At 43.4% G+C, this 12,429-nt stretch overlaps 2 protein-coding genes across 7 annotated transcripts in view; both read left to right on the top strand.

Annotated features, from left to right (window-relative positions):
- LOC141148404 (eukaryotic translation initiation factor 3 subunit C-like) overlaps positions 1 to 12,429 on the top strand; it is a gene marked incomplete in the record, with an annotated part of 532,271 nt that overhangs the window by 87,067 nt on the left and 432,775 nt on the right.
- Positions 7,152 to 12,429, top strand: part of LOC141148401 (interferon-induced very large GTPase 1-like) — a 175,577-nt gene continuing 170,299 nt past the window's right edge. For 4 of the 6 annotated variants that reach the window (XM_073635875.1, XM_073635873.1, XM_073635872.1 and 1 more), the window contains exon 1: positions 7,152 to 7,314. The gene's annotated coding sequence lies outside the window, so the exon portion shown is untranslated. Of the gene's footprint in view, positions 7,315 to 7,494; positions 7,889 to 12,429 lie in introns of those variants that run through there. The other 2 variants (XM_073635869.1, XM_073635870.1) reach the window with 2 other exon arrangements.

Here is a 12,429-nt window from a genome sequence, read left to right as displayed (position 1 = left end):
TATGCATTTGAATACATTTTTGCTAGCCTACTCCTCTTCCAATAATTTTGTTGTGTAGATGGGTTTGTAACTAGAATGAAATGCCAACTAGATTCTGTGTAAGGAGAGGACGCTCAGCAGCTATTTACACATCTGGACGCTGGAGCACTAGTGTGGGACACAAGAACACCCTTTTTATTAGGGGGCTCCACACAGGTGCTCCAGTGTCTACTATAGGGGTGTCTGCATCTGTGAAGCTTGCACAAAACAGGTAAGTATTCAAGCTTGACAAAGGAAAAAAATATTTCTTCATCTTGGAACTATGCCAAAATAGACAATTGTACCCCACTTCCAAGCAATGTTTCATATTCCTATTTCTGCCATGAAATATCTGTGTGCGAAGTATACCTATTTTTTTTAACATAGGGGATAAAAGACTCGCAGGACACCACTCATCTGAGGAGACCACAGACCCCCCACCTCAGGAAGAAGTGGAGATCCCACAAAGCCAACATGAGGAGGAGGAGGAGGAAGGAGACGTGGTGGAACTAGTCACCACAACAGGTGAGTGTCTGCGACCACAGGCTCAGGTAGGAGATGGATGCCGGCATATTTATAATACATTACAATAAACATGAGCGGATTCTGGACAGCCGCACTCAAATAATAGCCTTGTTTATTGAAGAATACACATCAAAATTCAAAAAGTTACAGCAGACAAAAACGAGCTAAAATAGCTTGTTTTTGTCTGCTGTGACTTTTTGAATTTTGATGTGTATTCTTCAATAAACAAGGCTGTTATTTGAGTGCGGCTGTCCAGAATACGTTCATGTTTATTGCGATCAGCATTAAACCAGCACCTGTGACCTCCAAACCGAGATTGAACTACCTTTTTGTCTATTTAGTGTTCCTAGAGCGGTGTCCATTCCTTCCTACCTTCAATATTGATAATTCATGGTGTGTTTTTGTTTCTATCTTTTTAGGTGATCGTGATGTTGTGGATCCAGGTCATTTCACCTCTGAAAGTGCACAGATCCTGATCGGGGAGATCATGGGGTGTAATAGGGGCTTGGAAAACATCCAGAAAAACATCAATGATGTTCAAAAAAAAATGAAGAACATCATTGATGTTTTAGGGAGTTTAAAACCCCTCCAAATCCCTTCCCTTTTTTGTGCTTTTTGGGATCTAAAAATTTCTCACATTTTTTGACATATATGAGAAAAGCCAAATTTTGAAGATGCACACAGTGTGTCATGATGTGCTATCTGCCATCACAGGAGATCAATGTATGCGTTTTGGGGGTGCAACCCCATCCTCAATAATAAAGTAGCTGAGAGGAAGGGGTTGCACCCCCAAAACACGTCCCTTGATCCCCTGTGATGGCAGCTAGCACATGTTGACATTCGGCAATTTGTGTGCATCTTCAAAATTTGGCTTTTCCAGGGGTGACTTCACCCCATCTGAACGCAATATCTGATATTGCTTTCAATTTCTACAAAAGTTGAACTTTGTAAGTTCCAGATTTGTGTCTTTCTTGTTGGTTTTAAACATGCCTGTTTTACCTTAAATGGACATTTCTACTTTTAGTAATGTGACCAAACAAATTGGGATACAACAAACATGTTGGTTTTGTTTTAAAAACCTTTTATAAATGCACATGTGATTGTGCTGGTATTAAAAAGATTGATAGTCAAGAATGTGTGGATTATTGTTTCAACGCTCCAAAACGTTTGTTGTGCTAAAATTGGTGTTTTCTGTGACAATGGGGTTTATTTCCTAAGGGCAAATCCACTTTGCACTACAATTGCAGTTTCAGTGCAGGCTGAAGTACACTTGTAGTGCAAAGTGTCTTTGCCTTTAGTAAATAACACCCAACAGTGCTTTTTAAGGTTACACAATCACGCCATTTTCAGGACTCCCCACATTTCTGTCAGGGTCAGCTAAAAGAAACACAAACCGTAAATGTCACCAAAGATTTTAGTAGTTAAAATTATTTTTTATTTTAAAAATGTTTCAGACATTGTCTGGCATATTGATGGCCCCCCTACCCACAAAGTAATCGAGGTATCTAAGACGGACCTCGTGGGCACTCAGGGGGGGCAAGCCAGGATGGCCACTTTCAAGCGCCGTCAGGGTTGGTTCATTATGAATTCCGGCCTCAGGCCCAACTGAGGCAGCATAGTTGGCAGAATTTTGCTTTAAAAAGTTGTGTAGAACACAGCACGCCAGGATATGATTCAGTTTGTACTCCGCCATGTGTATGGGTGTAAGAAATAGGCGGAACCGGCTGGCCATGATTTCAAATGTGTTCTCCACCACTCTTCTGGCTCTGGCCAGCCGGTAAGTAAAAACCCTCCAGTCCGGAGTGAGGGTCCTCATAGGGAATGGCCGCATAAGATGGTCCCCCAGCGCAAACACTTCATCAGCAACGAAGACGAATGGGAGTCCTTCCACATTGTCTTCTGGAGGTGGCAAGTCCAAGCTGTCATTCTGGAGATGCCTGTAGAACTCCGTCTGGGCAATGACTCCACCATTGGACATCTGGCCATTCTTCCCCATACAGGAACTCATAAGTAGCCGACACCACCGCCAACATCACAATACTATTGAGCCCCTTATAGTTGTAATAGTATGACCCCGAGTTGGGTGGTGGGACGATGTGGACGTGTTTCCCATCAATTGCCCCTCCGCAGTTAGGAAAGTCCCACCGCTGGGCAAAGTGGGAGGCCACAGTCTGCCATTCCTGTGGGTTGGAAGGAAACTGTAGTCAAACAAGAAAAAAAAATCATTTTGCACATAAACAGGGAAAGCAGATTAGACACAAACATTCTTGGCTAACATCAGTATAACATTTATTTTAGGGAGTTTTGAAAGACCAAGGTATAAGGTCCACCTATCAGATCCCCCCTCCTCTCATGGGCCATTTCTAACATTTTAGGGGGGAGATGTTTTGGACAGGTAACCCTCTCCACTTCATTGAGAGATGAATGCCCAAATAATTTGTATTACTTTGGTCAGCCCCTCTTTACTTACACTATTGGCAGCCCACTGGACAGGTAAGAAGTGTTATAATACAAAGATATAAATACACACTGCACACATTTTAGCACATTTGGAAATTCTGCTATTATCTATCAAGATAATAATAGTATACAAAAACTTTAAACAGTACCATTTGAAAGTATAAAGACAGGCCCTTGCACTACATGCTTTGGGGAATTCATCCATACATCTGAGCACAAAAGAGGTGGGTATAGTGTGTATGGGTTTGGCAAAGTCAGCAGATAGATGATTAAGGATAGATAGAGAATTGTTATCGGCTGACTTAGCAGTTGGGAGGAGGGAGGGTTCAAAATGATTTGGGGACCCAAAAAAAAGCCTCTAGCACTCTGCCAGAATTTAAAGCATAAATCACATTTTTACACCTTTTAGGGGGTTTTTAGGGTAAAGCACTACTATGGAGCTGACAAAATACACTGTTAAATGATTATGAGGTGAAGGAGAACATGCTGGGGAGGTAAGTGAAGGCAAATATGCATGAAGGACAAAAAAAATAAAGCATGCATGAGGACAAAGGGGACATTCACAGCATATTACAATCATGGTAATTAGGGAATGAGGAAAGAAATACAATATATTATCAAACATTAAATACATTAAAATGTAATATTAAAGGATAACAATCTTACCTTAATATAATCTTTCTGCAGGACCTGAATGATGGCAGAACAGGTCTCTGGGATAATGATCCCCAGAGCCTGGGGGGAGATGCCTGTCGAGAACTTGAGGTCCTGCAGGCTTCTCCCCGTTGCCAAGTACCGCAGGGTAGCGACTAGCCTCTGCTCTGGAGTGATAGCTTGCCTCATGCAGGTATCCTGCCTGCTGATATAGGGGGTCAGCAAAGCCAACAAACGGTGAAATACGGGGTCCGTCATCCGGAGAAAGTTCCTGAAATCATCAGGATTATTCTCACGGATCTCACGGAGCAAAGGCATGTGACAGAACTGGTCACGCTGGAGCAACCAATTCTTGGTCCATGAACTCCTCCCCACCCTGTTCATGGCTGGACTTGTGTCAAGTGTAACAAAGTGTAGCGCTAAAAAGTAAAATACAAATAGAAAGAAAGATGGTGATTTAAGAAAATCTCTAATGTCTTGTTTTATAGTCCATCATAATAGTGAATCGCAGTCCATCTTAACGTGAAGCCATCATGATCACCCTGTGCGTAGGGATGAAAAGATGTGAAAATACCACCACCAATATGAAAAGAGGCCTACCAAAAAGTTTGAACCCAAATCAGCATACGCTCTATGGGTTAAACCGGCTTGTATTGCCCACCGGCAATGAGGAGAAGGTCTTGGTAACCAGCAACAGATGGAGTCCTAAGAGCCTTCCCGGGAGTGTCATAAGCATATAAATGTGAAGATATCACCACCAAAGTGAATGCAGGCTTACCGGAGAGTTTGAACCCAAAACAGCATACGCTCTATGGGTCAAACCAGCTTGTATTGCCCACCGGCCTTGGTGGTCAGCGAGGGATGGGGTCCTAGGAGCCTTCACGGACGTATCTTCTCCGTAGGGGTGGTTAAATATCCCAGGACATGGCCCATATAGAATAATAAAGGGGCCACATAGTGTGATTCCGTAAACAAAGTAAACTTTTTAATAAAGGAAAACACTTACATTTGAGTAGTTTAAAAAGCACTTGTACATAAAAAAGTGGTGGCAGTGGAGTCCTCCCAACGTCTTACAAGACTTCATCACATTTCAATGTGACTATTTGATAGAATTACTTGAGTTCGCAACCAAACACAATTATTTTTGGTTCAACCAAGGCTACTACCTTCAACAATGTGGAGTAGCGATGGGAGCGAAGTTCGCACCTAGCCTTGCGAACTGTTCATGACCAAGTGGGAGGAGGATGTCGTCTATGCCCAGGGAACCACGTCATTGGTCCTGTGGGCTAGGTATATAGACGACATCCTCCTCCTATGGAGTGGAACTTTGGACACACTTAAACAAATTTTTGAACATCTGAATTCTAACGATAGAGGTATCTCCTTATCATATGAGGCTAGCGAAACTAAAATTTATTTTCTAGACTTACAAATAGAAATAGTTGATAAACAGTTTAGATTTAATACATATTTTAAACCTACAGACCGCAATGGTTTTATTCCTGTGGATAGCTGTCACCACAGGTCCTGGCTTGGTGCAGTTCCACGTAGCCAATTTTTAAGGCTTCGTAGGAACTGCACTGATACAGAGGTATTCACTATACAAGCAGGTATCCTCAAACAAAAATTTATCGATAAGGGATATGACGGCGCAAGTTTGGATCTGGAGATCCAAAGGGCTATTGACACGGACAGGAAGTCTCTGCTTGCAATAAAGCCAGAAAAAGAACCTGATGAGAAGTTCAAGTGGGCTGTGTTGACATCTTTTTCAATACAGCACAAGCAAATTAAAAACATCATAAGGAAACATTGGGACGTCCTCAGACAAGTAAACATTCTGGGCACGTTAATGCCAGAAGAAGCCAAAGTCATGTTCGGAGGAGCACCATCCTTACAAGTTCGGGTAGCTCCCAATGTTATTAATCCACCTGCCCGTCCTTCATTTTTTTATGATTTGACCGTTTTTTTCCCATGTAGAAAGTGCGTTGTGTGTCAACACAACACACTAGAGAGACGCAAAGTGACAGAATTTACATATACCGTCACTGGAAGTTGATACACTATAAAAACCATTCTGTACATGTAGCACAGGATATATAGTGTATCTTATTACTTGCCCGTGTCGCAAGCAATACATAGGCCATACCATTAGGACATTCTCCATAAGAGTAGGGGAACATATCGATCTAATTAAAGGTAGAGATTCAAAACACACAGTCCCCAGGCACTACAAGGAATTTCACAATAGCAACCCTGAAGGGTCTCAATTTATTATCATAGACAAATATACTCCACCTTGGAGGGGGGGGCTAGAACTAGAGGGGTTTCCTGTCTAGAAATGTTCTGGATACATGAACTACAGACATTCTTTCCACAGGGCATGAATGTAGAATTGGATATTAATGCTTTTATTGACGACTCTTAATCTGTAATTGTTGTGAACATTTTATACCCTGTATTTATTTATGCACATATTTTCTGTTGTAAGACACTGTGACCTATTGAGAATCCATCTCATAATGAATTTCAGGATGAAAACTTCACTTTACACTCATATATATTTGTACAATGTTTTTACACATATGTTTTCTTATTAGTTTGTATATGCCCACATCCAATTGAGATAAGTCAGGGTTTGTTGGGCCTGAGATGTGACAGGATACGGTGTCATCCGGACCATCAAATCTATTACTATGTACATAGGGGCTGTAGTAGTGCATCATACATTATGGCTGAACATCCACACATTGCGTACACTCCTCTCCACCTTTAATGCATAAGACGGACTCTTCCAGCCGTTCACCCCTCCTCCCCCTATGTAGATGTCAATAACCAAGCGATCTCCTAAGGGCGTCGGTACGCAAAACATGTGTATGACGTCATGACGCACGTCGGTGCAACACTTAGAGATGTGGAACGCACGCCAGTTTAGTCAATTCAGAACGAGGCTATTTGGAACACATCCTCATACCGACACCGTGACGTAAGGTTGCGGGGTTTGGTGTCGGAAGTATACCACCTCGCAAACCGGAAGACGTGCGGCATATGGTATGTTTACAACTGTAAATCTTTGCATTTGAAGAAATCCATATTTCAACAAGACATAATATGGGAGGTGTAAATTATGTTCATATATGGGGACCATTATGATATACTTTGTGGTGCCGGAATGCAAGGTGTGTCCCATTAGAGAGGCTTGGAACGCACGCGGGTCCACCATTTTGGACGACCCGGAAGTGCCGGACCAAAAAACGAAGGAGCTGGATTCTCATCATAGGGGTCACAGTGACTTTATTAAGGAGCTTGGCTGCAGTGGATGGACACCCCAGATGAAGTCTTGTAAGACGAAACGCGTCGGGTAGACTCCACTGCCGCCACTTTTTTTATGTACAAGCGCTTTTTAAACTACTCAAATGTAAGTGTTTTCCTTTATTAAAAAGTTTACTTTGTTTACGGAATCACACTATGTGGCCCCTTTTTTATTCTATATAGGCCATGTCCTGGGATATTTAACCACCCCTACGGAGAAGATACGTCCGTGAAGGCTCCTAGGACCCCATCCCTCGCTGACTACCAAGGCTTCCCTTCCATTGCCGGTGGGCAATACAAGCTGGTTTGACCCATAAAGCGTATGCTGTTTTGGGTTCAAACTCTCTGGTAAGCCTCCATTCATATTGGTGGTGGTACTTTCACATCTTTTCATCCCTACGCACAGGGTGATCATGATGGCTTCACGTTAAGATGGACTGCGATTCACTATTATGATGGACTATAAAAAAGACATTAGAGATTTTCTTAAATCACCATCTTTATTTCTATTTGTATTTTACTTTTTAGTGCTACACTTTGTTACACTTGACGATTATAGCAAAATTTCTATTTGTTGTGTTAGCCGCTTACAACACTGAGTAAGCGCAAAGTTATCTTGTTTTTTTTTGGACTTGTGTCAAGGTAAGGACCCCAACACCAAACCCCCGCACAGCACGAACTCTACGAGGAGTACGTATACGCAACATGGCTAGAAAACGGTGGGCTGCTCAGAATGAAGTAACAGAACGCACTGAAGAACAGCAAGGCCTGTGAAGAGCGACCTGAAAAACAGCAATGAGTGGACAAGAAAGCACTGAGTAATCAAATACGAACTCACTGCACGCACTGAAGACCAGATACAAACCCACAAGCACAAACTGAACAGCAGAAAACGATCTGAAAGCCACAAGTCTGAAAAAGCGTGAGTCGTCTCTCAGCAAACTTTTACTAACACGAGATTAGCAAAAGGAGCCCAAAGGGTGCCGCGCTTGGTTCTGAACTGCCCGTTTATAGTCTCGTCGTACGTGGTGTACGTGACCGCATTCTTGGCGATCGGAAATTCCGACAACTTTGTGCGACCGTGTGTATGCAAAACAAGTTTGAGCCAACATCCTTCGGAAAAAATCCATGGACTTTGTTGTCGGAATGTCCAATCAATGTCCAATCGTTTGTTCGGGGCATTACTGTTTAGTGTTTTACTGTGGTTGTCTAGCAGGTATTACTGTCAAAAAGCAGTTTTTTCTGGTGCAAGTCTTAAAAATATAATATTAACATAGCATACTAAATACTTTTTGGTTAATGCAACACAAAAGCATTCACTGTACCCATTGATGAATTAGTACATTATGAACAAACTGTTCTTCTTTACTTTGATTGCATTAGTGTTTTGAAAAATACATTTTTTATTTAAATATGTTAGTGCAATGGCTGTCAGTGGAGGGGGAAGTGCATTGGTGCAGTGACCATCAGTGGAAAAGTGGATGCAGTGTCCCTCAGGGGGAAATAGGTGGGTGCAGTGTCCATCAGGGGAAAGTGGGTGGGTCCAGTGTCCCTCTGGGAAGAAGTGGATTGGTACAGTGATCATCAGTGGAAAAGTGTAAGTGTGTGTGTTTGTGTCGGGAGGGAGTGCAGCAACTATGAGTGGAGAACAGGGTGGGTGCATGCAGTGGCAATCAGGAGAGAAGTGGGTGGGTGCAGTGACCATCAGTGGAGAAGAAGGTGGGTGCACTGACCATCAGCAGAGAAGTTGGTGGGTGGGTGAGAATACCATCAGTGAAGAAGTTGGTGGGTGCAGTGTCCTTTAGGGGAGAAGTAGGAGGTTGCAGGGGCAATCAGTGGAGAAGTGTATGTGTACAGAAGCCATCGGTATAGAAGTAGGTGGGTGCAGTGTCCATGACAGGAAACGTGGGAGGGTGAGATGCAAATCTGTGGAAATGTTGGCAGGTGCAGTGGACATTATTGTAAAAGTGAGTGGGTGCAGTTTCCATCAGGGGAGAAGTGGCATGGTGCAGGGGCCATCAGGGGAGAAGTGGGCGTGTACAGTGACAATCAGTGTAGAAGTAGGTGAGTGCAGTGTCCATCAGGGGAGAAATGGTTAGGGGCAGTGTTCATCAGGGGAGAGGTGGGTGGGTGCAATAGCCATCAGCGTAGAGATAGGCAGGTACAGCGGGAGGGTGTAGTGTCCATCAGGGGAGAAGTGGGTGGGTGCAGTGTCCATCAGGGGAGGGGTGGGTGCTAGGGATGAGCCTCGTGTTCGAGTCGAACCCATGTTCGACTCGAACATTGGCTGTTCGATCGTTCGCCGAATTGTGAACGATATGGGCCGTTCGCGCGGCATCACAGTGCATTGCTGGCTGATGATTGGCCAAGCATGCACTATGACCCGCATGCTTGGCCAATCACAGCGTCATCGGTAGAGAGAGCTGTAATTGGCCAAAGCCAGGGTGGCTTTGGCCAATTATGGCTCAGGGGGTTTAGAACACGCCCCACACTATATAAGGCCGCCTGCACGGCGGCCCTGTGTAGTGTGTTCCGGCGTTGAGAGACAGAGACAGAGAGACAGTGTCATTTCATTTGAGTTAGCTAGATTAGGCAGGACAGTCAGTAAGTTAGCTGCACTTACAGTGTATTGTGTATATATATATATGCATCCCAGGTGTTGTGTGTGTGTGTGTGTATGTATGTATATATATATATATATATATATATATATATATATATATATATATATATATATACACTGTATTCAGTTTAGCTAGATCCGTTCCTGTTATCTTCCTACTGACAGGCAGGCTTGTCTTGTTACAGTATTTACAGCTACCTGAAGAAAATTGCTGGTGTTCTTTTGATCCTATTAGTACCACAGTCAGGCAGCTAGACTATTTACAGTTAGTGTAGTGCGTCCTCCCCACAGTGTTCAGTTAAAGCTACAAGTTAGTAACCTCTGCACAGTGTTCAGCTAAAACTACAAGTTAGTGTAGTGCACAGTATTCAGCTAAAGCTACAAGTTAGGATAGTGCATCATCCTCACAGTGTTCAGCTAAAGCTACAAGTTAGTTTAGTGTGACCTCTGCACAGTGTTCAGCTAAATCTACAAGTTAGTGTAGTGCATCCTCCTCACAGTGTTCAGCTAAAACTACAAGTTAGTGTAGTGTGACCTCTGCACAGTGTTCAGCTAAATCTACAAGTTAGTGCGTCCCCCTCACAGCGTTCAGCTAAATCTACAAGTTAGTGTAGTGAGACCTCTGCACAGTGTTCAGCTAAAGCTACAAGTTAGTGTAGTGCGTCCTCCTCACAGTGTTCAGCTAAATCTACAAGTTAGTTTAGTGTGACCTCTGCACAGTGTTCAGCTAAAGCTACAAGTTAGGGTAGTGCATCCTCCTCGCAGTGTTCAGCTAAAGCTACAAGTTGGTGTAGTGTGTCCTCCTCACAGTGTTCAGTGAAAACTACAAGATAATGTAGTGCGACCTCTGCACAGTGTTCAGCTAAAGCTACAAGTTAGTGTAGTGCGTCCTCCTCACAGTGTTCAGCTAAACCTACAAGTTATTTTTTGCGAGCTCTGCACAGTGTTCAGCTATAGCTACCTGTAGAAGGTTGGTGGTGTTTTCCTGATCCTATCACTACCGCAGGCAGCTAAATAAGCTACAAGTTATTTTTTGGCGAGCTCTGCACAGTGTTCAGCTAAAGCTACCTGTAGAAGGTTGGTGGTGTTTTCCTGATCCTATCACTACCGCAGGCAGCTAAATAAGCTACAAGTTATTTTTTGGCGAGCTCTCGCGCAGTGTTCACCTAAAGCTACCCGTAGAAGGTTGGTGGTGTTTTCCTGATCCTATCACTACCGCAGGCAGCTAAATAAGCTACAAGTTATTTTTTGGCGAGCTCTGCACAGTGTTCACCTAAAGCTACCTGTAAAAGGTTAAAATCTAAATTAATAATGCGCCAACCAAAAAGTGAAAAAAGCAGCCAACACAACAATCAGACAAATTGTAACAAAGATATAATGTGGATAAGTGTGGCGCTAAAGAAAAATAATAATCTATATGTGCGTTATTGGGCACTTTGCATTACTCACCTTTGCTAGTGCCTAGTTTACACACGATCAACTTCGTGTTTCATTAATACAAAGTGCTCTTATTTCCACTTTGCATTACTCACCTTCGCTAGTGCCTAGTTTACACACGATCAATTTCGTGTTTCATTAATACACTTTGTTGCGCATACCGTCTTTCAGATGTCTATTCTGTCAGGCTTTGCCCAATAACGCACATATAGATTATTACTTTTCTTTAGCGCCACACTTATCCACATTATACCTGTAAAAGGTTGGTGGGGTTTTCCTGATCCTATCACTACCGCAGGCAGCTAAATAAGCTACAAATTAGTTTTTGGCGAGCTCTGCACAGTGTTCACCTAAAGCTACCTGTGGAAGGTTGGTGGTGTTTTCCTGGTCCTATTACTACCACAGGCAGATACAGTAAATAAGCTACAAGTTAGTGTAGTGCGAGCTCTGCACAGTGTTCAGCTAAAGCTACCTGTAGAAAGTTGGTGGTGTTTTCCTGATCCTATTACTACCGCAGGCAGCTAAATAAGCTACAAGTTAGTGTAGTGTGAGCTCTGCACAGTGTTCAGCTAAAGCTACCTGTAGAAGGTTTGTGGTGTTTTCCTGATCCTATCACTACCGCAGGCAGCTAAATAAGCTACAAGTTAGTTTTTGGCGAGCTCTGCACAGTTGTGCACCTAAAGCTACCTCTAGAAGGTTGGTGGTGTTTTCCTGATCCTATCACTACCGCAGGCAGCTAAATAAGCTACAAGTTAGTTTTTGGCGAGCTCTGCACAGTTGTGCACCTAAAGCTACCTCTAGAAGGTTGGTGGTGTTTTCCTGATCCTATCACTACCGCAGGCAGCTAAATAAGCTACAAGTTAGTTTTTGGCGAGCTCTGCACAGTGTTCAGCTAAAGCTACCTGTAGAAGTTTGGTGGTGTTCTCATACTACAGGCAGGCAGTTGATTTTGCTAGCTGTAGTATCAGTATATATATATATATATATATATATATATATATATATATATATATATATATCCCAGCTTAGTGCAGCTATAGGCCATTAGTATGCCTGGAAGGCCAACAAGGAGAGGCAGACAGTCATAAGCCAATAAAAAAGGGCAAGCAGGCTCTTTGTCTAGAGGCAACAGTGCTGGTCGTGGAGACGGTGCATCCTCATCAGCACGTGGCCGTGGGACACACTTGGCCTTTTTTTCGGCAGCTGCCCGCGTTGAGCCGCAACATGCGGAAGACTTGGTCGAGTGGATGACCAAGCCGTCCTCATCCTCCTCATCCTCTCTCACCCATGCTCAGGGTACTTTGTCTGGAAAAGCAGCGGCCTCTTCCCTCGGCTCAATGTCATCAATGACTCCTTCCCTAGCCCCACCATGTCCTCCTGAGGAGTCCCTCGAACTGTTTGAC

Source organism: Aquarana catesbeiana, linkage group LG06 (genome assembly GCF_042186555.1).
Source record: "Aquarana catesbeiana isolate 2022-GZ linkage group LG06, ASM4218655v1, whole genome shotgun sequence".
Lineage (NCBI taxonomy): Eukaryota > Metazoa > Chordata > Amphibia > Anura > Ranidae > Aquarana > Aquarana catesbeiana.
This window is presented reverse-complemented; position numbering and strand designations above follow the sequence as displayed.